This window comes from Podarcis bocagei (assembly GCF_964188305.1).
Source record: "Podarcis bocagei genome assembly, chromosome: 17".
NCBI classification, from domain to species: domain Eukaryota; kingdom Metazoa; phylum Chordata; class Lepidosauria; order Squamata; family Lacertidae; genus Podarcis; species Podarcis bocagei.
In genome coordinates this window covers 37553250-37581221 of record NC_138143.1, presented here as the reverse complement: position 1 = coordinate 37581221, position 27972 = coordinate 37553250, and the positions used below count along the sequence as shown (strand labels likewise).

Here is a 27972-nt window from a genome sequence, read left to right as displayed (position 1 = left end):
ACAGAGAAGACTGTTCAGAAACCTTCCCCACCATCACACACAGACACCCCCTTCAGAAAAGATAGAATGATGGCGCAAACCCACTTTCCAGCAAGGTTTTTTTGTGTGTGTGTGGGTGTGTGTTGTTGCTTTTCTGTAAACACAAAAATGCTAAACATCAGGGTGAGCCCATGCTCTTCTTTGCCACCACTGGTCGCCCTCCTGGGAAAAATCAAGGGCAGCTAAACAACTTCCGGGGGCTTCCTCCTCCTCAGTAGGGTCTATCCGAGGTCAAGGTCACTCTCTTCTGAGGAAGAGAAGCGACTCCACAGCGGGAAGGACAATAGCCAGCTCTTTAGAGACATCCCCCCGGAAAAAAAACCTGTTTGAACAGGCACAAAAGAAGTGTTTCAAGTCAGGTGTAAAGCGCCACAGTCCCTCTCCTGCCCCCAGCACCCAAAAGATGGAAGAAATACTGTCTGATAGGACAATTCCCCTATGAGCAGATTCATTGAGTATCAAAGGAGTACCCATTCTCACCTTGCTGCTGCTGCTATCTATTACTATGACCATGCCTACTACTAACCTGAAGTATGCTTCTGCTATTACTAATAATAATCTGAAGCATGCTGCTGCTATCACTGCTACTGTTACTAACCTGAAGCATTTTGGTCCTGTTTATTTAAAGGGCAAGTTAACCATGCGTTTTATTTAATGACTGGAATTAGGGGGCTCCAATAACCTTTAACCTTGTCTGGATCGTGCCTTTGACATTTGTTTTATAACTCAAGTGTTGAAAGCATTACACATATATTATTACCCTGATTTACCGTTAAAGGTAGGCGAGTAGTATCATTTGCCTAGCATATATTCGAATTAAGATATCTATTAATGGACCAAGTGAAGGACTGAAGGATTTATATACACACGCAAGCATTCTTTCTACCAGCAGGGCTTTCACAAAAGCAATAATAAATAAAATAACGATCATTTGGTCGATGGGCGTTGCTTTTCAAATAAATACATCCCAAAGTCTGCTCAGATTCATTCTGGGTTGGTGTCACCGAAGTCTAGGAATAGTGTGATGTGAGCTTATTTTTAATCATCTTAAAACCAGACTCTAATCACATTGACAGTAAAATGGGACTAAAATAGGTAATGTATTTAGGATCGAGTTGTTAGGACTGCAGTTCTAAAAATATTAGGGTGAATATATTCCACTGAACATACTAAGATTTCCTTACAAAGCCCGAATTAGAAGCGTATTTATTGGGTATTTTTCTGTTTACTTGAAAATCATTCCCATTTCTTTCTTGACGTATTTACTTCCAAGTAAGTGGCTTGAGGCAGGAATTCTGTATCTATTTCCAGAGAAGAAACTCCACTGTGCTCAGTGGTACTTACTTTTGAGTAGATAGGATTGCACAACAGTCTGATCCTATCTTTGCAGGTTCAGCCCACTTGGATCAATGGAGTTTATGTCCAAATACTTTTGGATAGGATTTCAGCCCAAGGCTTACGTATGGAACAAAATACGTTGGAGGAAACTTGCTGAAAATATGTTTAGGGCTAGGGTGCCAAGGGCAATCGACAAATCGACCAAAAATAGCACCCGCCCCACAAAAAGGTACTGGGATTAAGACATTTAAAATCCTATTCCAAATACTTTTCCTTGGTTGGTTTTAATGGCATTTTCTTCCATTGTTTGCTGAAAGAATACGCCTCATTGTACTCAGTACTGTACTGATGTCAGTGGACTAACGTTAGAGACGCCGGATCAAAGCTGCACTAAGCCACGAATTTCAGGAGATAACGCTCAGCCTAACCTACCTCACAGGACTGTTGTGAAGATGATAAAAATCTAACCATAATCATAAGTAAAGTTTCCCTTACATGAACAGGACTTACTTCCAGGAAAACATGTCGAAGCTCAATCTGTTAATCGCTTTAAAACCCAGAGTGATCCTAACCGTGTTTACTCAGAAGTAAGTCCCGCTAAATTCCACGGGGCTTAAATCCAGGGCTCAGTGTGCTCTGAAGATCGAAGACTTCAACTAAACAATTTCTTAAATCCATCACTTTGAAGAAAAAACACACTTATGGCAAGGGAATTCGCATCCGGAGGAAAAGGTCTGCTTAAAATAATTTAAAAACCAGACCAATGCCTTTTAGAGCAGATTTACCGATGCGTTAGTACGAACTTTACATAGAATTGAACGGAACGGTTCAGGGGGGCATTTTAAAATTGCAGTATGGCTTGGCTGTTTGAACGCATGCTTACCTCGAAAGTCTACACTCAACGGGGCGTGTCGGTAACTTTCGGGCAAGATTGCGATCCTAAACACACGCGCACTCCCCCCCCCCCGCAATTCACACGGATATTTTGGATCTGGTGTGCCTAAAAAAAAAAGAGGACTGCTTTCTTCCTGTTTCTGTCTTTCTTTTTAAAAGAGTAAATCCTATCGAAAATGGATGCGATTGCTGGTCGGGTTTCGCCGTGTTTACTCGGAAGTAAGCCCCTAAACTGGACATACTTAAGTTCGAGTCGAATTGCAGTTAAAGCCAACTTTAGGAATTTAAGTTGAAGAGTCTTACTCCTGACCCTCTTACTCTGGTGCATTTGAAAAATCGCATCATGTCGGCTATCCATTATTTTAAATTAAATGAATTTCGTTTCCCGCGAATCCACTTCCGCCGTCGCCCCCGTCACCCTTTTCGGTTTCACAACGATTTGCAAATGTGCAGAGGATTATTCCACTAAAACAGATTAAGCGGGTTGCCGTTTTGCTACAGAACTAATATTTTGAAGCGATTTTTTTTTTTAAAAAAAAAGAAATTCATTGTGGTGGCAAATAAAAGGGAAAGACAAGACTGTATGGAGATGCCTGCCGGGTCACTCTGTAATCTCAGCTCCTGCTTTACTCATAAGTAAATCCGCTAGATTGTTCTATGGGATTTACTTAAGAAAGGCACCCTTAAAACTTCCCTCATGTCACAGCCATGGGCACACAATCCCCAACCTGAATCTTACGTTGTTGTTTTTTTAAGCCCCGTTTGCTCGGAAGTAAGCCCTACGGAGTCCAAAGAAACTTACACTCGAGTAAAAAAAAAGTTTAGGATCAGGCTGCGCGCGGTTATTTGATCCATCTGCGTTCTGTTGAAAGTAACACCTGACATTTTAGCACGCTCCTTTGGGAATCAATCTCATTGGAATCAATAGGACTGACTCCCGAGTAAACACTGTTGAGTGCTCAGACCCGCGATACAGTGCTTAGGAACCTCCTGGGTCGCTTTGCAATGTGCAGAAACCACCTGGATGTTCTCTTGCGCAAACCCCCTGGAATGAATAGAGAGTAATTTTGGGTGGCAGCTTGTATACAGTGCGGGTAGATTTGCCCAGTATTTTTATTAGGGGAAATCTGGTGAGAAGTGGCACAGGAGGGCAGTCTAAATAGGCTTATTCAAAGTACTTAAATCGAAGTGGATTGAAGCTTTGGGCAGCAGGATGAACGCACTTTGTAGAAGAAAGTGGGGAGAGTTAAAGTAAAAACAACAACATCTTTCTTCTTTTTAAATGCACTTTATTTATGTTTATGGTAAATATGGTTTATGGTTCAAAGAGCTTCGGGCACATTCGCAAGAATCCTCGCTAAGGCTGTTAAGTGTGGGCAAGTGTACTTGGAAGTAAACCCATTGAACTGTGGAGGCTTACTTCCTTGGAAAGGTTCGTAGGCTCAATGGTGGCTAGCGAAACCCAGTCAGATGGGCGTGGTATAAATAATAAAAATTATTATTATTACTATTATTAGCTGCGCGAATCTTTCTCCCACCGCGTCCCGATCCATTTCACGTTTCTTCGGGAAAAAGCCCAGTTGCTCTCAGTGGGATTTCTTAGGGTTTGGAGCGTTGGTTAGAAATGTTCTTCCGTTCCCAATCTCCTTCAATTTTGCTGCTCCTGCTTCTGTTTTCTCTTCTTTGAAGTGTTTTAAGTACCATGATTTTATACTATAAACAGGCTCAGAGGAAAAAATAAATCCACTCTTGGACCGGACTTGTGGATTTGCCAGGAAAGACATGCAACTCGCTCGAGCCTGCGCCGTGTTAACTTCTTCAAGCGCCCAAAGGAGAAGAAGCGTCCCTACAGACGGTCAAGGCAGCGACTTGACTGCGTAAAGTGAGCAAGGAGGAAGAGAGGCAGGCCCCCAAGGAAGCTCGTCTTAGCTCGGCCCCTTGGCGCGGAAGGATTTGGTGGCTGGCCAGACCTCAGTGGAGGCTAGCTAGACGCGAACCCCAGGCAGCAGGAGGAAAGTGAGAGAAAAGAAATAGGACCGGAGAGTGAAAGAAAGTTCATTTTCTACAGCAGAAACCTTAAATGCGCTGCAGCTGATCTCCCTAACTCTCTGAAGCCGAGGAGCTCAGATTTCACCATTTTCTGTTTTCCAACTCTGTGCTCTGACAAGGTGGATTACAAAAATGGGTTTGGAAAGGCAGGATCTGAAGCTTATTTCTGGCAAACATTTTTCTACGCCCATATCCTGGATTACCTGGCTAATGCTCTGGATTATTATTATTAAATTAGTTTCCAGGATGGGTAAACAGCAAGAGAGGATCAATGGGGGGGGGGAGAATTCCATAGTTTTGGAACCCCCATGAGAAAGGGCCTGTCCCATGGAAGTGAAAATGCAAAGTTTAATTTCTGCCATTACTTATTCTCTTCATTTAATTTTTTAAAATTTATTTATTTATTTATTTATTTATTTATTTATTTATTATTTTAGGCTGCTTTCCGTTTAAAATATCAAAGGTGGCTTACAGCAAAAAATATAACATCAATAAAACAAAACAATTAAAACATCATCAGTATAACAGTGAGAGCAATTAAAACTGCCACCAGTGATTAGGAAATGTTTGGGCAAAAAGGTGGCGTAGAAATAAATACATAATAATAATGATGTGTTTTTAAAAGGCACCCCTCAAAAAACAATCATTGGTGCTTGTTGTGTTGCACTGGGGAATTTCGTACGAAGGTACCACAAAGGCCCATCTCCACGTTACCTTTAGACAGTGCAATTTTTCTAGAAAAATAGGTGCCAGAACTCACCATGAACACCTCTCTCATTCTCTTAAGAGTTCCAGCAAGTTCTGACTGAAAAAAAGTCCTAGCTTTAGATAATATAACTGGGTAATGAACTTGTAGTTCTAATACATAGGGAGGGGAGTTTCAGAAAAAGCATGCAATTCTCCTTCACCCTGCCTGTGAAAGTTATCAATTTTGCTTCACTAGATGCCGAAGCTCAAACACCTGTTGAGCTGAATGACTAGCAGTAAAGCAGCAAAAGGCATATTAGAGACAGGCACCTTATCCATCTAAACACAGGAGTTATTTGCAAGCTATGGGCCATTGATTGAGCGGACCTTATTTCTATGTATTGGGTGCAACCAAGTAAGAACTAGGTATATTTCTATCCTCATTGACTTCTGCTTAACTTTTAGCTTTCCTTCGTAGGGTTGCCATATGCCCGCAATTTCCTGGACATACTCGGAATACTGTTGGTGGAAGCAGTGTCTGGGCAGAAATCGGCAAATGTCTGGGAAAATCCAGATGTCTGCAGTGCCATTTTTGGCGATTTTACTTAAACTCAACAACTTTGGGCAAAACTGAAAAAAGCTTAACAACTTTTGTGTCCAGATTTACCCTTTTTGAAATATGGCAAACCTACATGTATCTGGTGGTTGCTACTTAGAACCAAGTGCAAAATTTTTGACATTTTGAAAATGAGGTTCAAACTGTGTGTTGGTTTGCAACCCTCAGTTCTGAGAACAAAACAGGAAAGGTGTGTGAACCTTGCACATTGCTTGGCTGTTTAAATCCTGTTGTCTTCAGCAGGATTTAAACAGCTAATTAGGTGAAAAAGTTTCAGACAATGGACACAATCCAGCCAAAGTAAACCATTCTGAAGTCCAAATAGTTTCAGCGGGAAAACTGTGCAAAAGACTCCTAAGCAAGTACACTTTGAAATAAGCACCAATTAGTTCTACAGGAATTACTTCCTAATAAGTGTATTTTGAACTGCAGCCTTAAGAATGTGATTAACTCCCACACAGAAATCAATGGAATTTAAGTGTTTATGTGAGACTGGATAACACTATTTGCCTCTAGGATCAAGTGTTGGGTGATTTATTGTGGTACAAATGACTTTCCCTGGGCAGTTTTATTGACTGTTGTTTTACAGACTTCAGTATAATTGCCACCCTCATTCTCAGTAAATCTACTAGGAACAACGTCCCATGGATCTGAATGGAACATACCTCCATGCAAAGGGCACACCTACATTAAATAGAAACCCCTTTCAAACTGGGTAAACTGATGGTTCATATCCAAGGAACTCTGGGAATTCTGTGAAGGCTTACTGAACATAACCAAGCAGTCTCGCTTTCTCAGTGAAATGGTTTCAGGCAGCTGAACCCAGTATGTGTATAGTAGGAAGTAAGTCCCACTAAATTCAACAGGTTTATTCCCAAGTAGATGTGTGCAGGATTGCATCTTAACAGTGCAATTCTACACATCTGCTCAGAAGGTAAGTCCCTTTTAAGTCAATGCTATCTACTCCCAGGATGGTGGTATAGAATTGCAGGTTTAAAGCTAAGAGGTCTAAAATTGAATCTATCACACCTACTGCACTTGGAAAGTTGTCAGTGGGACAGACTTTCCAGTGGGACAGACACTAGGAATGTGGTGTCAATCATAGCAGGGTTGTGGATCAGGTTGAGAATTTAGGATCATCTTACTGGAAATATTTACATAAAATACATATTGAGTACAAGAAACATATTTTACATCCTTTTTTGCCCTTTAAAACCTTACTTTAATTAGACACAAGCTATTCTATCTCACTTAACCCCTTATTTCCTGCGTTTTCAAAGCATCACTCACAGCAATTCCAGCACTAAAAGCAAACATGTGAAGTTGCTTTGTTTTTCTGTAAATATAACTCAATGGGGTGGGGGGGGGGGGAGAATTGTGCCGCTTGAGAAACCTGATGATGTTTACAGATTCAGGGACACTTTTCTCGTGGCCTAACTAATGGCAGGCTGTTTAGATGGCTCTTAAACCAGGCCTGACCTTTTGTCTTTTGACCTCCCATGCATGAAATTAGGTAGCAAAAGAAAATGTGGAGGAAAGGATAAAAAGACACTTGGAAAAGCACAAACACTCATTGTATCAGCTCACAGCCAAATGACTGGCAACATCCAGCATTATTTGTTTTGTTTTGTTTTTCAAACATTTGACTCCCCAACTACATGCTTGCTTTCATGCATAGGAAATTTGTATTCATTAGGAGGGATTATTCTCCCTTAAGGAACAAACAGCAATATTGCACTGGTGCATCGGCAGTTTAATGCCATTTTCAAAGCATTTGATTTCACTAATTTTCTTGGGAATGTTAGGCTAGTTGAGAGGTGCATGGATAAAACATGGCCGCAGGATTATAGGATCTGTCTCACATTTGGAACAAGTCTACACCTTTTTAAATCTATCTATCTATCTATCTATCATCTCAGTGTATCTGGTCCTCATAAGCCACAGGAAATCCAAGCACAGGAGACATTAGTTCCCCCTAGCCCAAAATCTGCACAGAATACAAGGGAAATGTGGAATATGAATATTATCTTGCTGCTTCAAAATAAAGGTCCAACTAGTTTGGTTCTCTTTCTTCAGAGGAATATGCCTTCTACCAAGTCTGTTCATTGGTCCACCTACTGTAGCTCAGTAATGTCTACACTGACTAGGAATTATTCTCAAGGGTCTGCAGAAAATGATATAATTTGCAATGTTGAACATGAATTTCCCACATTTACTGACACAGAACTGAAATTCTCTTGTATTCTCAAGGGTCTTTCCCCACCCCAGCAGGAGAATACAGGGAGAGGGTACCCTTTGCATGCAAGGTACTTGGCCTGCCACTGAGCTGTGGTCCTTCCCTAACCTTCAGTGCTAAAAGCTGGATCCCCCCCCCCCCCGGGAAAACCACAAGGAAAAAGAGATGGAGGTAGCCATTCCCTCTTGTTTTTCTTCCAGCATCAGCAATGGCACAGTCTGTGCGAGGGAAGAACGTAACTATTCTTGCCCAATATGTTGTTGTTGTTGTTGGCATCTGTCTGTCTCAAGAGACAATGGAAGAGTGAGCCTTCGGAGGTGAATCAGGGATCAGCAGACATTTCCAGCAGGGGGCCAGTCCACTGTCCCTCAGACCTTGTGGGGGGCTGGACTATATTTTTTTGGGAGGGCGGGGGGAGAAAGAATTCCTACGCCCCACAAATAACCCAGAGATGCATTCTAAATAAAAGGACACATTCTACTCATGTAAAAACACGCTGATTCCCAGACGGTCCACGGGCCGCATTTAGAAGGTGATTGGGGCAGATCTGGCCCCTGGGCGTTAGTTTGCCTAGCCATGAGTTAAACCATTGAAGAGTTACATCGCCTGCTGTGGCTATAGAGACCAATACACAAAATACATGTTTTATTGCAGGTGGGGCAAATGAAGGTGTCTGGTTTTTGGTGCTACAAGTGCACCATGGCATTTTTCTCTCTGCATTCCGCCCAGCAGTCATTCCTCCTCTGGTCACTGCTGCAGATACACGACCTGTCTGTTTGTCTGTCTCCAAGCACTGCAATCATCTGCAAGGAATTCCCATATGGCAGGGTTGATGTTGCCAGCCTCCATGTCATGTCTGCAGACATCTTTGTAATGCAGTATTGGTCTGCCAACAGGCCTAGTGCCTGCCAAGATTGTAAAATAATTCCAAGTACTCCTGGCTGCACTTCTGGCTTTAAGGGAAGACTCCATGGAGACTTGCCCTGGGTGCAGTTATCAAAGTAGATAGAGAAAACTTTTTATTCTTCGTTATCATTGGTGCCATCCAGTTAACTGGAATGTTGAAAGATTCAAGAGAGACTAAGGGAAACAGTTCTTTACACAACACATAGTTAAAACTATGGAATTTGCTTCCACAAAATGTAATAATGGACACCTACTTGGAGGACTTTAAAATGGATTAGGCAAATCCATGGAGGAGGGCTAGGTGATATCTGGTTTTCAACATCAGGATATACCAATATATCACAATGTCTGTGTCAGGGACTGGACACAGGAGGAGGAATGGAGGAGACAGCACCCCCTTCTCCTGAACCTTCTCGAGAAGAGGAGGGCAGTATAGATTTACAACGGTGATTTGCAGAAGGTCTTGACTCTGAGGCAGAAGAGGGGAAAAGCTGGGAGATAATGGAAGAGGAAGGGGGAACAGCAGAGCCAGAGCAGCTGGCTGACACATTATCATCAGAAAGCATTCCTGACCCGGCATGCATTGAGAGTAGTAGAACAGAAAGCTCAGAGGCAGAAAGCACAGATCAGCCAGCGCAGGGATGACGTATGACAGAAGAGACAGAGGGGGTGGAACTTTATTCGGAGCAATGCCATTACTGGGATGGCAAGGCACTTTTTAAAGCCTCTCTCTGTGAATACTGAATAAAGGACTTGGTAAGAACTCTTCTTATTATCTGCTTCTTGGCTGCCCACCATGGGAGGGATCAGATTCCCTGAAGCCTGACAGTCTGAAATAAGGATTGAGTTATGTAAAGGTATTGGCTGGCTTCACGGTTTTTCCTGCATCGTGATTTCTGCATAACACACACACACACATCGTGATTTCCAATATATTGCCAGGTCAAAAATTATGAAATATGAACTTCAAACTGGAAGATATATCAATAACTAAGGCTACCAGTGGCTACTATTCACAATGTCTGTGTTCAGCCTCCACTTTTGGAGGTAATGCACCTTTGAAAACCAGTTGGTGGGAATCACAAGTGAGGAGAGTGCTGTTATGCTTAGGCTTGATTTGTGGGCTTACCATGGGCATCTAACTGGGTACTGCAAGAACTCAATGCTGGGCTAGATTTACTTTTGGCCTCATCCAGCAGAACTCTTCTTAACCACTAAATACCTTTTTCCTTGCATTTATACCACATTCAATAGCCAAAAGGGCTCCCAGAGCAGGTTATAGGCAGTCAATCAAGACAAGACAATCACTGTATGCAGGCTTACAATCTAAAAGACACAGTATCAAAGGCAAAATAGAAGAGAACAAGCAAACTCAGACACCGCTTCTTAAAGTGAAATAGCAGCTCTTGAAATGACTAGCTGGAATGGAAATTGTTCAGGGACAGACAGAGGTGTCAAACAGAGCTGGTCTCTCAGCTGAGCTGATAGAGTAACTCTGCTTCCCATCTCACCCTCTGCTGCAACCTAATCCAATGGTTGCTACCAAGTATGGAAGATGGAGGCTTTGGCTGGTCAGGGTAAACTGACCAAGCTTTATAAATCCAGACAGTACTGGTCACTGCCACCATATTTGGTCTCTGCATCTTCTCTTCATTTTTTAAATGTAAAAGATAAGGCAAAATGTAGTAATTGCCTTTAATATATCAAATATATTTTGCTGCCTGCTCATCTCTTACACTTCTGCATGTTCAGCTCAGTGGCGTAGCGTGGGTTGTCAGCACCCGGGGAAAGGCAAGTAATTTGCGCCCCCTAATCAGTGGATTTGCGCCCCCTAACCCGTGGATTTGTGCCCCCAACCCTAACCCCCAGATGCTGCGCCCGGTGCGGCCGGCCCCCCCTGCACCCCCACGCTACGCCACTGGTTCAGCTGCATGCACAGCTTGATCCTAAGATTTGCCATATTACAACAGGCAAATGGTAGATTGGTAATGGACACTGCATCCTGACCACTGAACATGCCTGATATCCCAACTCATGATAACTTTGTTGAAGCTGTAAGGGGTGTGTGTGTGTGTGTGTGTGTGTGTGTGTGTGTGTGTAATTACACTGTTGCAGGTAGGTATCCCAGTGTGAATGTTGAATAATGAGATACAAGTGACCAGGACCCAGTACTACGGCAGGCATCCTTTTAGTCAAGTCCAGGGAATATAATGAGAACCAAGCCAGTTGAGAAAGGCCCAAAATCAGAATTACTTGAGGCCTCCTTGTACAAATATATAACACTATGTTTTCCAAAATGCTTCCTTAATTAACAGATGTGCAGTTGTTAACCCATAAACTAGTACAATTAATTACACAATTAATAACAGAGTCTAACTTTTGCAGGTTACGTAGGATTGCAGCTGGGGCTCTTCCTTGCCAAATTATACTGAATGCAGGAGATGGCAATATTGCCAATAACTTGTGAAATAACCTCTTTTAGACAATGCCTTTGGCTGCCTGGCCTGACCTGGAAGTCAATTTAAGCTGCAGCAGAAGCACAGTTATGTGGGTAACTGGAATAAAAGTATTTATTACGATGCAATCCTAACCATAGCTAGTCAGTAGTAAATCCTACTGAATTTAATGGGGCTTCCTCTAGGGCAGGGGTGCCCGAACCTTTTCCAAAAAGGGCCAGATTTGATGCATGACAGCCAACCAAAGTTGTAAGTTGCTGAGCTTTTTTTAGGACTGAAGTTGCTGAGAGCTTCTTCTGTAAATTTAACTCAGGGAATATACTACCACAGGGGCTGAATTAAACCGACTGGCGACCCCCGGTAAGTGGGGTTAGGATTGCTGCCTGTGTGTCATGAACTGGCAGGACTACGGGGAGGAGGAAGGGGATCCTGGCAAGTGTAGTCAGGACTGGGACACACTGGGGCAAGCAGGGAATGGGGAAGGAAGTACTCACAGGGTGATGGAGGATGGTGAGGAGTTGAAGGTCAAAGCACAGGAACCAGAGCCACAGAACCCAGAGCCAGAGGAGCTCCTATCCCCAGAAACATGGTGGGCTCTGAGGTGTAGGGAGCAGCAGGTGTGGCACTCTAGGAGGCTAAGGCAGGTGATTGCTAGCTCTGGAAGGAGGGATGTGATTCCTCAGGTGGAGGAGGCTTGGAACAGGTGAGGGTCACATGCCTCATCAAGAACAGATGCTGCAATCAGCATGCAAAGTACAAAAGGGGACCAGAGCTGAGGTGCTATGTATGTTCAACTGCCCATTGTGGATGATGAAGAAGAAGAGTTTGGATTTGATATCCCGCTTTATCACTACCCTAAGGAGTCTCAAAGCAGCTAACAATCTCCTTTTCCCCTCCTCCCTCACAACAAACACTCTGTGAAGTGAGTGAGGCTGAGAGACTTCAGAGAAGTGTGACTAGCCCAAGGTCACCCAGCAGCTGCATCTGGAGGAGTGGGGAATCAAATCCGGTTCACCACATTACGAGTCCAGCACTCTTAACCACTACACCACACTGGTCTTTGGCTTGGATGCACCTGGACATCTATGGAACTGTGCTTTGGGTTTGACTCTGGACTGTATTCTGACTGCTGGACTTCAGACTTGGCTACTTGGCTTGACTGTGTTTCCTGACCTTTGGACTTTGCTTGTCTGACTTGACATCCAGACTTTGAACTTGACGTACTGACTTGCTGCCAGGTAGGCCAGAGGTTCAAGACACTTAGTCTCTGTCTTTCTTATTAATAAAATTATATCCTGCCCTAAACTGCAAGCATCCTCAGGCTGGATCACATAAAAATAATACAAAAACATAGAATAAAAATGGCTAAAACCATTCTATAATATCATCTGCTCCCTATAGCAATGCCAAGTGGCTCAATATCTCAACCCCTATCCCTACTTAAGCCTGGAGGAAATGAAAGGTTTACAGCTGGTGCCAAAAGCTAAACACTGCTGGTATCAGTTACACATTAAGGGAAAATCATTCTACAGCCAGGGCGTCACCAACAAGAAGGCCCCATCTCAAGCAAAAAGCACATTGGACTTCACTCTGTATGGGGTAACAAAAGGGACATCCCTGGCAGATCATTAAGCCTGGGTAATGCTCCTTCAGATAATTGGGTCCTAAGGCATTCAGGACTTTGTACATAAGCATTAAAACCTTGAACTGGGCTTGGTAGCAAATAAGCAGCAATGTAAACTGTTTAGAACTGCTGTTACATGGTTCTGACAACCGTATCAGTCAACACCTTGGCTGCTGTATTTTGCATCAGCTACAGTCACTGAAACATCTTCAAGGGCAGCCCCATGATGATTACAGTAATCTAATCCAGAGATTACCAGACTATGGACTACTGTGACCAGAGGGCATGAGTCTGTAAAAAGTTGGCGACCCTATGCTTTAGTCCTGATATCCTCTAAGAAACAGAGCCTGTTGCTACCCTGCATAAAGTGGATCAGCTCAGAGAACAAAACCAAGTTACTTTATGTCCCTTGGAAAAAGGCTTGCAGCACCCCATGGGGTGCAGGATATTCATCTGCTCACATATGATGCAAATAGTGTTCCACCTCAAAGACAGCTAAGCTAACTGCTTTGGGATCACCTTTTCATATAGAAACTAACAGATAATCTGAGAATGCAGACAAACTTAACTGTGTTGACTTTTAGCCAAACGCTGTGTTTCTTGTGGTTTCATGAACCCAATTAAAATACGACAATTTGGATACAGTCCATTCTGGCACACTTCCTCTTTGGATACCATGTGTGTTAAAGTTGATTAGTTATTCATATTGAGGGGATTATGAGTCAAAAATTCCACCTTCCCCTGCAGTAAAATGGAAAGATGCAAATCAGCACACCACCCTTCAGAACGGCTTGTTCATTTGGCTGCCAACACAGTGGGTACAAGGGTGGAATTTTCATTTGTCTTCAGACTGAGATAAAAGGAAAGATTTCAAAATACAAGCAGAGTGTTTGAATGCCCGTTTCCTTTCATCTTCCCCATTGTTGATGGCTACATTGTTGGATTACACATAAATATGGTTCAAAATTGTAATATGTTTTTAAAAATAGCATATTTTCCAGCTTTGTGTCACACGTTTCATCTATTGCTTCTCCCGTTTCCCCAAATACACACAGACAACTAAAGCTATTGCAAGTATTGTTTCTTCAGCTATTTTGAAACAATGGAGCCATTCTTGTCACAAATAATGCCCATAAATTCAAACACACAGTTGAGGGTATTTCTTGATGGTGTTTTTTTTCCTGGGGAGACCTGGGGTATGACTAAACAATGAATCCCTTTTCCATTTCCAAGATCAATGCAACAACAAGAGGAAGCAAAAATGAAAGATTTCAGCTCAAGAACATTCTGCACTTGAACTTTTGTTCCATCGACTATTATCACTCTGAAAAGGTAAAAATGAATTCCTTTGCTTCATGGGAGAAAAAAAAAGATTGAACGATATGAAGCCAAATCTCCAAACAGCCTGCTTCAGACTATGGCAGGCAAAGTGGAAAATACTCATGAAGAAAAGAGAGTTTTGATTAAGGAGTAGTTTTGCTGTAGTGTTCAAAGTGAAAATGCTAGCAAAAGAAAAGCACCTAGAAAGAAGAAATACAAACAAAATCGAAGTTATTTACAGTGTCACTTGTGTATAAACCTATATTTACTGTTAAAGATGCTCTAGACTAAAGGACTTTTAGCTGATTAATTTCCTGCCTTTCAATTGATTAAAATTGATTGAGCTATTTAAATGTATTTGTATCACCAGAACCTCAATACTGGGCCCTTTTCAAAATAGTGAAGGAAGTACAGGGTAATTTCTGAGATGGCAAACCTGTCTCTGGGCTGTACCTCCTCAAACTAAAGCTGATGGCTTGCATGACTCAATACCTTTTCAACAAAAAATAAAAATATCTATCCTAGAAAACTGGGATGGTAGGGGAAATGGTACTAGCCTAACCTTTTGCCTAACATGTCAGTGTTCTATAGGCAATGAGTTTTGTTATGTTTAGCTGAAGAAGCAGTCAATCAAATGACTTCCTACTGTACTCTCAAGTATACATTAGTATACATCTCTGAACATTTTAAAAAAGATATAATGGCTAATATGTTATCCTAGGAGTGGCTATGAACTTCAAAGGCTATCATCTTTAAAATTCTGAAAAAAATAAAAAAGGCATTCCCCCCCCCCTTTGCTCATTCATATTATGACTCTTACAGCACATGTTACAGCCATGTATTCCAAAGGTTTCTGTGCAATAACTAGAAGTAGAAACTTAACCTCTTCAAATTAAAATTGAAATTTCCATAATGTTTGTGGTAGTGAGGGACTAAACCACATCTGGGCTCAGATATCATACAGTGGGGATTCTTGTTTCACTCACAGAATTAATTTTTTTTGGAAAAACACAAATGGTTCATTAAAATGAACACAAAAGCTGATTTGGGCTGTAATCCTAATCCAATTTACCTAGGAGTAAGACCATTGAATTCAATGGGATTTACTTCTGAATAGACAGGTTAGATTTACAACTTTAGTAAGGCATTTTATCAAATGATTAGTAGTTCTCCATATATGTATACCTAAGGGCAAAATACTATTTTTTTTTGTAGCAGTTTAATTTTAGCATGGAAACTTTGCTATTCCTTAAAATTTAAGAAAAATGTATATATTGATAAAAAGGAAAGACTTCTATATTTTCAATCCAAACAGCCAAGGTTTGGGTCTTTCACTTTTCAGTGTTATAGCATAATGTCAGAAGGGGCTTTGTGCTGCACAGCTGAATACTCAGCCAAACTGTGACTGACACATTCAAATGTATTAAATATTTTTTTTATTGTCATGAAGCCAAGTGATTAACCACACTGTTGCTAGAAGGCAAATTAGACCTTGGCAAAGAAGATGGCAGGGTTGATGGTAGGTCATTGAGCAATGGTTTCACCTAGAATTAGAATATTTCTTTTTTGTTTTATTCGTATGATGTGATAGGTCCCTGTGTGGTTTCAAGAATGCATTTATACCAAGATCTTGTTTTGCTACATTGCATCATTTTCAGTCTTTTCAAATCCTTTTGGTTTATATTGATTTGCTCATGTGAGTGTCTGTTGTATGTGTGCTCATACAAATCTGCATGCATATTTACTGCCAAATGATTGGAAGGGAAATATCAAGCATAATTTTTTTTGAATTCCAGTTAATCAAAGACTTTAAGAATAATGTAGTGAAGCGACACTTAACAAAAATCAATTTCATTAATTCCAGATCCTCTTTAGCCCCATTATACAGCTGTATGAAAATTACTAACTGTGAAATATAAAAAAGATTATTCTGTAATTGAAACCTTTTTTGTTTTTAGTTAAATTTTGAAATCAATAAAATTCAAATTAAAATAGAGCAATTTCCTAACTCTTCCCCTGTTGGCTCAATATACAGTCATAATTGCTGTGAAACAAACATATTCAGAAGAGGTGAAAATGATCATGCTGGCTTCTTAATAAACTGTTATGAGTCTTGCTTTCTCCAGCAAACTCTGAACTCAAGCAAACCTGTAAAATAATATGGCAAATAGGACACAACCATGCCAGATAGGAATGTAATGAAAAGGGGATATATCCCCTGGCCCTGCCAAAACTGAAATGAAGCAATTTAGATTTAGGGACACCAATATTGTATTGGCTCTGAATACTAGATCCAGTTTGTAGTGGTAGTAATATACAATTGTCATCATCTTTAAGCTCTGGTCTTGTGAGCTTCCAGAAGCATCTGGCTAACTGCTATTGGAAACTATAGGTGCTAGATGAAGTGAACCTTTTGTCTGATCCAGCAATGCAAGTCTTCTTACATGCTTATGATGGGTGAGCACTTGTATAGATGTCAATGGTATAGAAAAGTGGCTTCTGAGAACCAGCTCAAATCTCTTCACATGCTGAGCTTTTCAAGTACACTGGGTGTTGAACTGGCTTGATTACCCATTTCCTTTCAAAGTAATAGGAGGTGACCTTACCAAACCTGGCAGGACAGCTTACTCTATGGTAGTAACCCTTTCATGCATTAATTAGACTTAAGCATGTTGGTTATATGAGGCTGGTTATCCCACACTTCAGTAGGAGGGATATAATAGAGCTCTTCAGTGGTCAGGGCTTTTTTTCTAGAACTTGTTGAGCTCCCAAGTTTCTTGAGACGTATCCTCAGGCTCCCAAATTCAACCGAGTATGAGATGATGTGTGCAGAATTAGGTATACACATGACTGAATACTGGGCATGGACTAGCACTATAAAATACTGGCTGTGTTGCCATTTTCTTTCCCAACCTTCAAGTCTACTTTCCGATTTACTTAAGGACTCCTATAAACCCAGATGGCTCCAACTCATACACAGCAAAATTAGATCTATTGGTATTGACTTGGAATTATTGTATAATTCTATTTATCGCAATATCCAAATTAGATTAAAGGATATTGAAAAACAAAACATTGAGTCAACTGTAAATAAAATAATCTCTCACGAGTTCTATGGTTTAAATACAACCAATAACAGGCTCACTTATATCTCAAAGTTAATAATTCCAGCCCAATGTAGGACATTTATGTTAGCCCAATTGAATATTTCCCCCTCAACTTTTGTAAGGGCAGATATTTAAATATCCATAGAAATGATAGACATTGTGGATGTTATTTGAATGGCCGGACACTGTAGAACATATTATTTTCTACTGTCCACTATACAACCAGCTACACAAATGTGTGTTATCCCCTTTTTTGGGTAGTTTAACATCATGGCACAATGAAAATAGCAGATTTTACCTGTCTGGTATTAACCTGGAGATAACTGCAAGGGTGGCTGAGTTTCTGTCAATGGTATCTCTTAGAGTGGTCAATGGCATGGTATAGCAGGAAGACACTCCAATGAAAATTTCTGTTACAATATATCTTATATGGCTGTTTCTCTCTCTCTCTCTCTCTCTCTCTCTCTCTCTCTCTCTCTCTCTGTGTGTGTGTGTGTGTACACACACACACACACACACAAATTGTATATGGATGTTTTAAAATGGTCTATATCTGTAATGCCTAATAAAGTTTTGGAGAAAGAGAAAGAAAGCATTAATTAGACTTAAGCTTGTTGGTTATATGAGGCTGATTCTTCAGCAGTCAGGGCTTTTTTTTGTAGAAGAGGTGCCAGAACTTGTTGAACTTTTTAAGGGAGATATACCCAGCCTCCATCGTGCAACACAGAACGCCGTGACACAACACTACAGAGGTGCTGGAACGACCACATTGATGGGTCTCAAACCCTCAGTGAGGGACTTCCCCTGGATGCGAAGACAGACTCTGTTGGATTGAGCAATAGTGGTTTCTGCATGTGCTGTAGAAGGAAGTGAGGGGCAGATGGGATTAGTCTACACAAATCCAGAGGTGGAGTCCCTAAAACAACTGGATGGCACCTTGTATGCCTCCTTCCAGCAACTCCTGCAGCCAAGCTGGTGCCAAACCTATTGCTCTGTTTTCCTTTGGACCACATCAGCAAGAGGGGTGGGGTCAGGGTGGATAAAAATCAATGATTTTTAAAAAATTTAAAAATTGGATTTTTTTTATTTAAATTGGATTTTTTTAAAAAAAAATGCTTTTGGAGGAAACCTCTTTCTAAATATAGTTTTCTATTTAAGTTACATTATAGCCCAAAGGCTATTCATCAGGAAATAAGGATTTGTTTTTAATTATGTAGCATGAGGCTTTATGTGCAGTGTTTAAATGAACTCCATTAATCCATTCACAATGCCATGCCTTTCCAGAGGTTTCTGTAAGATTATTTGGGGCAGTTTTTCTAACGAGGTATCACAGATGCTTGTTCTTGCAGTTCTCAAAAGTGTGAATTTGTGTCTGCAGAGATAACATGCCTTTTCTTCACAGCAAAAATGTTATAAAATAAATATACAGAGTTGAGAGAAAAACCTTAAACCCATCGTTCTTTTGCAAATTTATATACACAGAATCAACCCCTTACCTCTTAAATACTAAGTTCCAAGAGGTTCAATGAATAGATTGTTTGGAGTGGAGTAGATCTGCAGAAGTAGCTAAGTGTGAAGCAGTAAAAATGAAAGTGCAACCTTGTGAGCAGAATACTCCACGAGTCTTGGGATCTTTGTGTAATAATTGTGCAAGTCAGTTGAATGTCTGTGTAACTCAAACTTGAGGCAAGTGCTGAAGGCACTTCAGGGCTGGCAACCTCTTCCCAATCACACTGGGTTCCAGCAACTGCACTAACACTTAACTGTACAGAATAGGCACCTGAATGTAGAAGCAAATCCAAAGAGGGGTGTGTGTGGAAATAGTAGCTGGGATCTGTAAGTCTTTGACGAGACCTTGAAGTGCTTGCCAGTCAACTAATAAGAGTTCACTGGTTCCAGGGCTTGTCTGACATTGTCCAAACAATAAAGTCTCTACCTGGAACTTTAGTTCTGCAGCAGGAATCCCTGAAGTTCTCTGCTCCAGTATTGCACCCAGAGCTCAGAAACTACTTGGGCTAATGAAATCCCCTGTCACAAAATGCACCTAGAACAATGGGAGCTTCAAACACTGGGTGTGGAAGAGGGCTTCGGATGAAGAAGGTGTCAGAAATTGCTGCCTCCCTTCAATGAACGGAGGAGAAACTTAGAATTCAAATTCATTCACGGTAAGGTCTAATACCATTTCCAAAAAACAATAACTAATAACCTTAATTTCCTTTGACCGGGCACACACAATGTAGCTGTTAATTTAACCTTCAAAATGTTAATTTGAAATTTCTTTAGAAGATACAAGAAAAGGCTTCAGATCAATTTTTCCTACATGAAAATTACAAATGATCTTAAAGAGGGCCTTATATGTATATCAGATACCATTTGAAGCAATGCCTGCATTTGTTTAATCTTTCCGGTGTCAAACTAACAGCCCATTTGCAATATCAGGCATAATTAATTTGTTTTCCATATAGTAATACGATTAACAACTTCACATTTTACACGGGGTACTGAGTCATGTTCAAATAAAACAAGTTCTAATGAGAAAAATTGGATGTGGCAGCAAACCAGTGTTCCACTAAGCAATCCAGATTCAGATGTGTTTGCCTCTCTTTTCTGCATGTATTTTTGTCAGGATTCCACTGTAAACAAGATAATTTCTTTTGTGTCAGGTTATCCAGAGTAAATGTGTTTTAATGAACAGCTCTTTCATTGTAAATATCGCAATATGTTGAAAAGGTATTACATATGATGTTTTGGAGATTAAGTACAATCTGCTACATATGAAGACAGATTTGCTCAATGGGGGCCGCTAATGTTAGCCACCTATGTTTTAATTGTTAAAGTCCTATATGCCAAATACATAGTTAATTATTTCAACAGAATGAGTCAATGTTAGCCCTTCTTGCTTTGCCTAAATCTCTCCTAGCTTCCTTTCAAATGTCTCACCTTCATGCCAGTCTTCTGTAAGAGCACACCACCTTTCAAGCTTGCTTTCATAGACCCTGTTTCATTCACCCCTCTTTTTCTAGGATCTTCTGCCTACCTGGACTTCCTATCTACTGGTCCTATCAGACCATCCAATCTACTGCCAGAGGCTTATCTCACTGGCGAGCCCATTTGGCACAAGGCAGGTAGGTTGCACCTACAACTATCACGGACCCTTCTGCCTAGCCAGCATTTGTGTCACAAGCAGAGAACTGAGCCAAATCTCTTCCCAAATCACCACAAAGTGCCCTAGTGTCCCACAATACGGATGTCAAAACAAAACACAAATGACGTGTCATTTAAGGACACGCAACATGGCAAGGCCAGAAGATAAAAATAGATGCCAAGAGCAGGTGGTGAGCAATTCTGTTGCAGATGTAAAGCAGGTCTTGCCTTTCTCATTTAATCCCAACAACAACAACAACAACAACAACAACAACCCTGTAAGATAGGTTTGGATGAGAGGCAGTTACTGGCCCAAGGTAACCCAGTGAGCTTCATGGCCAAGTGGGGAATTTGAACCCTGGTCTACCCAAGTCTGAGTCCGATGCCCGGCCTAACCGCTACACCACACTGGCCACAACACATTTTCTTAGAGCAACAGCTGAAATAAGTCACAGCAAGCAGGGCCAATGTCAGGAGAGTGCATTGATGGACACCTGCCAAGGCCCCTCGCTGCAAAGTCACCCACTGTTAAACCACAGAACCTCCTGGCCCTGCTGCTCCTCCTCTTTGCTGTTTCTGAGTTGCAGGGATGTATTAAAACCAAAAAAGGACATATTAGTTAGATATTATCATTCCTCGCTCATGTTTGTGAGTTTAGCATATGTCCCTTTGCAGCTCAAAATAAGGAAGCTGTTGATAAAAGTAGCTTTAGCCTTTTAGTTAAGTAACCCAGGATGCTTTAATGCAGACTACATTTCCTGGTAATTTACCTTTTCTCCCTTAAAAACAATAAACACGCAAAACAGTCTTCTTATAAGTAAAGAAAAATTTATTCATTCAGTTTCACAGAAGCAGTCTTGAGAGTGGTGACAAAAAATAGTTGCAGACATGTATTGTACTTTAGATGAAAATGGTATCTGAGCTGGCCTGCATCTTTAGTTATGGATGAGCAAAGAGAAGTGATGAGTATTTGAATATCAAGAAGCAGAGAAAAGAGAGAGCAGGCCAGCAACATAGCCAGCTTTTAGAGCAAGGACCCCGCTTACCTGGCAGTACACAACGGGAGTGGCTCTCACAGGTAGGACTGCCAACTTCCTCTGTGTGTGCTTTTCTAGTGAACACGTCTTGTTGGTTTGAGTGCATTGTAAATATCCCACATGAGCAAGTAAGCAGTGGCCATACTGAGGAGATGGAGAAGTTTTTGGCCTCGCACAGGGTGCCATATTATGAAAGATTGCCAAAGTCTGCCCCTGAGGAGGTGGAGCTACTCAGAAAGGGTGGCCACCGATGGCATCTTGCCTGAGCACCTGCTCCAGCACTGATGACAGGCTGTGCCCAGTAAATTCCTTCTAAACAATGTGCTACAGAAGAAATCCCAGGCCTTATTGTCACATATAAACAAGTACTGAGTCAAGCTTTCCTACCCTTTTAAACCACCACTCTCTCCCAAATTGGGTCAGATACCCAGCTCAGTTGGAGGGAAGGAGCAATGCTTAATTTACTGGAGCTATGCCAAGGTATACCAGCTGAAGATCCTGTACAGTATCTTTGTTTAAAATCAAAATACTTTAAAAAGCAAATAGTAATAAGATAAGGAAAATCTGCTTTAATGTTCCTGCAGTTGGCAAGAGGAATAAGTTTGCATTAAACATTATCATGAATGGAGGTTCTTAAAGCGGTGGCAGTGTGACGGTGCAGCTGTTGCCCTTTGAGATGCCAAAACTTAATGAAGTAGGATAAACCTTGCCGAGGAGACAAACACATAAATGAGATTTATCCCAAGAAGGATTAACTTCTGTACTTACACATTTCCAAGGACAAATAGCGAGGAAAGCTTTCCACATGTCATCAGACGGTGGGCCTGTGGGGGGTGATTTGAGTTTCACACACGCTGAGAATGTCACAAATCCTTTGGAACATGTTAGAATCAATGTTTCTTGTTGATCCAAGTAGAAGTCTCCAGAGCCCCCAAGTGCAAGCATGTTAACAAAATCCTCCGCTAAGGGGTCATTCAAAAAAGCAAGTCACACATCTAGGAGGAAGGAGAAGGTAGCAAAGTGGTGACAATTTGCAACAAGCAAGAGAAGTTAAAAATGTGGTGGTCTTTCCAGCACAGTCACTTAACGTTGGTCAACATGATACAATCAGAACAAGGATAATTCCAAGAATTGCATCCTCAGTGGGAGCTCCCCACTGCAGGAGGAATTATCCCCCCCCCACCTTGGTCCTGATCTTTCTTGGAATGCAGGTACAGCAGAAGCCACTTGGGTTTCCCTGACTCCAGCCTTTCAGTAGCTCTTGATCAGGAGGTTGTCAGCAAGCTGTCCACAGCACCAGTTAGGGGCTCCCTGACTGCGCTTCAAGCATTCTGTGTTTTAAACATAAAAAACAGCAAAAGAGCAAACCTAATCTTTAGGGCAGATGCAAGGTCTTTTGCTGCCCAGACGCCATCATAGATTATGAAGGGTTTTTCCTCACACAGAAGCCATCATAGATTATGAAGGGCTGGTTTTGACCTATAAATATGAATAATAATTTTATCATTTGTACCCCGCCCATCTAACTGGGTTGCCCCAGCTTTAAATGGCTCAGGACTGCAATACCTCAAGGTCTGCCTCTCCCCATTTGCACTGACCCGGACCCTGAAATCATAACCTGAGGCCCTTCTTCATGTGCGTCCTCTACGAGATGTCTAGAGGGTGGCAACATGAGAGCGGGCTTTTTCTACAGTGGCTCCCTGCTTGTGGAATGCTTTCCCCAAGGAGGTTCGCCTGTCACCTTCATTACATATCTTTATGTGCCAGGCAAAAGCGTTCTTCTTATTCCAGGCTTTAGGCTAATTAAACAGTATATGACCTTCTAAAATGTATATTTATATAGTTTTTGCTTGTTACTATGTTATGTATTTTTGTATTTTTATATTGTAAACCACCATGTGATCCTTGGATAAAAGGCTGTATAGAAATGTAATAAAAATCAATAAATGAATGCAGGAATGATAACATCATATACTTTTATTGACTTTTGGTGGGTCTTGTTGTCATTTACTAATCATGAGGAAAGCACCATTTCTGGGCAAGGCACTGGAGCCTGTGGTAGCATCTCAACAACTAGGATCATTAGATTGAGCATTTTCTTACTCCTTTCCCACTACCCCACCATCCCCTGGTGCTACTTTATTTTTAGAAATACTAATCCTCCCCTAAGGTTACAGCATTCTTTCATGGCAATCAACATAGAATAACACACTTGTAAACTGTGAGCAGATTTGATTTGGAACATGCTGATAAATTTGGCAGTAGAAAATAGGTCACTGATTATATTTCCAATTTGCATTTGGCTCTCGTTGACTTTCTGCTAAGTGTGCCAGAAACACAGGTGCTTAAACGGAGTGTTGCAGTCTTGGAGTGATATGGTCTATCTTGCTTTCATCACACCATGCCTTAGAGTTACCTTGTGCTGTTTTGATAGAGCTATTAATTTAAATTCTTTATTTAAGGTTCGTCTCTCCTTAAAAAAAACCCTTCAAACAGATTTTCGCATATGAATGGAGTGAAACAAAGAATATAATCTTAACCCCAGTGAATGGTTTTCAGACTGACATCTGTACATTAAGAATATGTAAAAATACCAATTTCATGCTCTGACAGCTTATTCTGCATTGGTGGTGGTGGGATAATACCATGGGAATGCGAAATGTCAAAGCATTACATAATGTCAGCCATTCACATGTTCGTCTGATGAGCTATCATGGAGTGTTCCTTAAGGGACATTTCCCCCCCTGAAAAATGAGAACGAGGGAGGAAAAGAACCAACAAAACAAAAGAAGAATTAAAAAAAACAGGCCTGACTCAAAAATTAACATTATTGTCCAAGCCTGAGCAGTGTGTATGGAGGTCCTGGGCTGTCCAGACAACAAATCCCCCCTCAGCCTTGCTGATGTGATCCAAAGTCGAGGAGAGTAATGTTTCGCTGCAGCTTGGCTGCAGGAGTTGCTGGAAGGAGGCATACAAGGCAACATCAAACCATTTTTGTGACTCCACTGCAGATTTGTGTAGGGTTTACTCCTTAGCCTTTTCTTTTCCCAATGATCTCTCCCAAAGCAGTGGAGGTTTAGGATCCTTCTAGATTGGCTTCTTCTCCATCTGCCCCTCATTTCCCTTTACAGCACATGCAGAAACCACCTTCTCGGCCACGATACCCACTATTGGTCTTTTCCACACATCTGCTGGTGTCAGGACTGGTCGTTGTCCTCTTCAGATCACCACACAAACGCTTCTTGTTCATTTATAACTTTTTATTGCGTATTAACAAAACAATCTTATAAACGGTTCTTAAATATTACTCCTCAGAGTCACTTCTTTCAGATACCTTCTGATCTCTGCTTCTCCATGACCAGCCACTCTCAAAATGGCGAAGGCGCCCTTCCCTTCGCTTTCCTGCTCTTTTTTCTAACCTCCTGGCTAGAGCTGGCTTGTATCTCCCCTCCTCCGAATCTGAGCTAGAACTTAACCCTTGCCTTTCCTGGGAACAGCCGGTCCCTCCCTGTTGCTCTCTTCTCTTCAATTCACTGCTCTCCTCCCCCCCCCTTGGGGAATGCTTTCTCCCTCTGGGAAACTGGAATCTTCTAACTCTAACTCTTCCCTGACAGCTGGAGCCTGTCTTTGCTTGCATAGAAGTCCCTAACTCACTGAGGGTTTGAGACCCTTGGCTACCCCTCACCTCTTTAGCCATCCAGTCAAAGACGTTTCCTAGGGTCTGGCTGCTGTCACATGCTAATAGCTTATAGGAACCACAGATGAGAGGTGAATGCAGGGTGGGGACCAAAGGTGGACAAACTACCCCAGAAGGTTCCCCCCACCAGAGATACTACCCCTCCCCTAATACCCCATACACCCCTTGCATGGACTACCTAGCACTTCAGAAGATTTGTCCAGGCTAGTATTGGGTGCTAGCTGACTCTCAGGGAGCCTTACACTGTGGGAAATTGCTGAATCCTTGCAAGCTCTGACTAAGTTGAAGGTGTTTATTCCAAAACAGCCAATTCACCCCTTTCTACCTTGATTTGCCTTGTTTTAAGTTTGGTGATGCTTCTTTTATTATTCATCAGCCACTGTTAATGGTCATAAAAAGTGTGAGAGTGAAAATAAATCCTAAAGAAATGTACCATAATTGTATTTGGCTACATAGTACAATACAACAGCAGGTCTCTGTGCGGATGCTGCAGGCCAGTGATTCCCTATCACTGCAACAGACCCATTTCTATAATTCCACTCAGTCCAATCCTCCTCCTGCAGCAGTATGGACCCAAAACATACCATGGTATATTTAAAGTTAAAAAAAATCTATGACATTATAAGCTTATTGAGGCTTATTCTTAATAGGCTTTCATGTTTATTTACAGGATTTACTAAGGTCTGTGGTTTCACTGAGTTACTTTAAATAGGGTTACTGTTCCTTTATTAAATTTCTATACTACCCTTTATCCGAGGATCACATATAACCATTAAGAATGTAGTTATGGACAGTGGCGTAGCGTGGGGGGTCCCAGGGGTGCCGGCTGCACCGGGCGCAACATTGGGGGGGGGCGTTTGGCCGGCCCTCCTCGAGGAAGCAGGAACCCCACTGTCCTCGGACCTCCTCCGAAGGCTGGTGGTGTGGCGGAGAGACCTTCTCCCCGCGCCAGCCTTCGGAAGGCTGCTCCGAAGCCTGGCGGTGGGGCGGAGAGACCTTCTCCCCGCGCCAGCCTTCGGATGGCTGCTCCGAAGCCTGGCGGTGGGGCGGAGAGACCTTCTCCCCGCGCCAGCCTTTGGAAGGCTGCTCCGAAGCCTGGCGGTGGGGCGGAGAGACCTTCTCCCCGCGCCAGCCTTCGGATGGCTGTCCTGAAGACTTGTGGTGGGAGCAGTGGCGTAGCGTGGGGGGTGCAGGGGGGCCTGCTGCACCTGGCGCAGCATCTGGGGGGGGCGTGGAAGAGACTCAAGTGCTAAAATCCACGGGTTAGGGGGCGCAAATTACTTGCCTTGCCCCGGGTTAGGGGGCGCAAATTACTTGCCTTGCCCCGGGTGCTGAGAACCCACGCTACGCCACTGGTTATGGACAAAGGATGATGGCAATAAACTCTCTCTACACGCCAGGTCTGGGAATAGAGTGTTGGAAGGTCTACAGACACGAAATGGATTTTTATATGTTTCGGAAACAACAAAGGTGCTGATTGCAAGGAAACAAAAAAAGTCCAGCTATGAAAATGGATTAAAATTAATAGAAGGATGAGAAGGTGATTAAAAAAGAATGAAGTGGCATCATCAGGAAGCATTTGGACTTATGTTTGCAACAGGAATGGGAAACCTAATTATTTTAAAAATTGTATTAAATTTAAATAATTTGGATCAATTTAAAACACACACACACATAGTGGTACCTCTGGTTACATCTGCTTCAGGTTACAAACTCCGGTTAACCCGGAAATATTGCCTCGGGTTAAGAACTTTGCTTCAGGATGAGAACAGAAATCATGCTACGACGGCACAGCGGCAGCGGGAGGCCCCATTAGCTAAAGTGGTGCTTCAGGTTAAGAACACTTTCAGGTTAAGAACGGACCTCCGGAACGAATTAAGTTCTTAACCCGAGGTACCACTGTGTATATATGTGTGTGTGTGTGTGTGTGTGTGTGTGCCAGGTTAGTTTTTTCCTCTATTCAAGCCCTAGCAAATTACTCTCTCTCTCTGGTTAACACACAATTCACTACACCCAGAGACTTTTACAAGTAGTCTTCACCTTGGCACTCACGTCCTTCACTCTTGGGTCCCTTCAACCTTCTTAGGGTTGCTGTACACAACAACCAGCTGTCATCTGGCAATAGCCACAACACCTTGCTCTCCTCCTAGCAGACCTTCAGCTCTTTGCCCTGGCGATACCAGTTCCTCGGTTACATCTCCAACTTCCCTTCAGAAACAAACCTCTTCTCCTAGTTGCTCCCCTAAGCCCTCACTGTTCCACTCCAACAGCTACTCTAGTCTGACCAGTACTGAACCTGGCCTTTTATCACTACCATCCGAGTGAAATCCTGTCCTGTGATTGGTTTGTAGTTATGGGCCAATGAGATGAGGCGGAATGTCCACTTACTGACCAGTTAAAACAGCCCCCCTTTGGATTTGAATATAAAGCCAGAAACCTCCCCCAATATAGCACCTGGTTGACAGTTTAACTGACACTTTGCTGCTTGCAAGTCTGCATTCAGTTCAGTTAACTCTTTACATGCCTCACAGAATCAAACAATAATAGAGCTGTAGAGCTGGAAGGGATGAGAATACATTCATTCTGGAGGTCCGTTCTTAACCTGAAACTGTTCTTAACCTGAGGTACCACTTTAGCTAATGGGGCCTCCCGCCGCATGATTTCTGTTCTCATCCTGAAGCAAAGTTCTTAACCCGAGGTACTATTTCTGGGTTAGCGGAGTCTGTAACCTGAAGCATCTGTAACCTGAAGCGTCTGTAATCCGAGGTACCACTGTTATCTAGTCCAACCCCCTGCAATGTAGGAATCTTTCATCCAACGTG

General features: G+C 42.1%; 1 long non-coding RNA gene across 4 annotated transcripts; it reads right to left on the bottom strand.

Moving 5' to 3' along the window:
• Positions 1-110: 110 nt before the first annotated feature.
• On the bottom strand, positions 111-27721 carry LOC308577019. Of its 4 annotated transcripts, none has more exons than XR_014003341.1 (3): positions 27203-27721; positions 22222-22448; positions 111-361 (listed from the first exon to the last, which is right to left on the bottom strand). It is a non-coding gene; the product is annotated as an uncharacterized lncRNA (long non-coding RNA). The 4 variants fall into 4 exon arrangements; XR_014003342.1 differs by lacking the exon at positions 111-361 and adding an exon at positions 13991-14365; XR_014003343.1 differs by lacking the exon at positions 111-361 and adding an exon at positions 19584-19905.
• Positions 27722-27972: the final 251 nt, after the last annotated feature.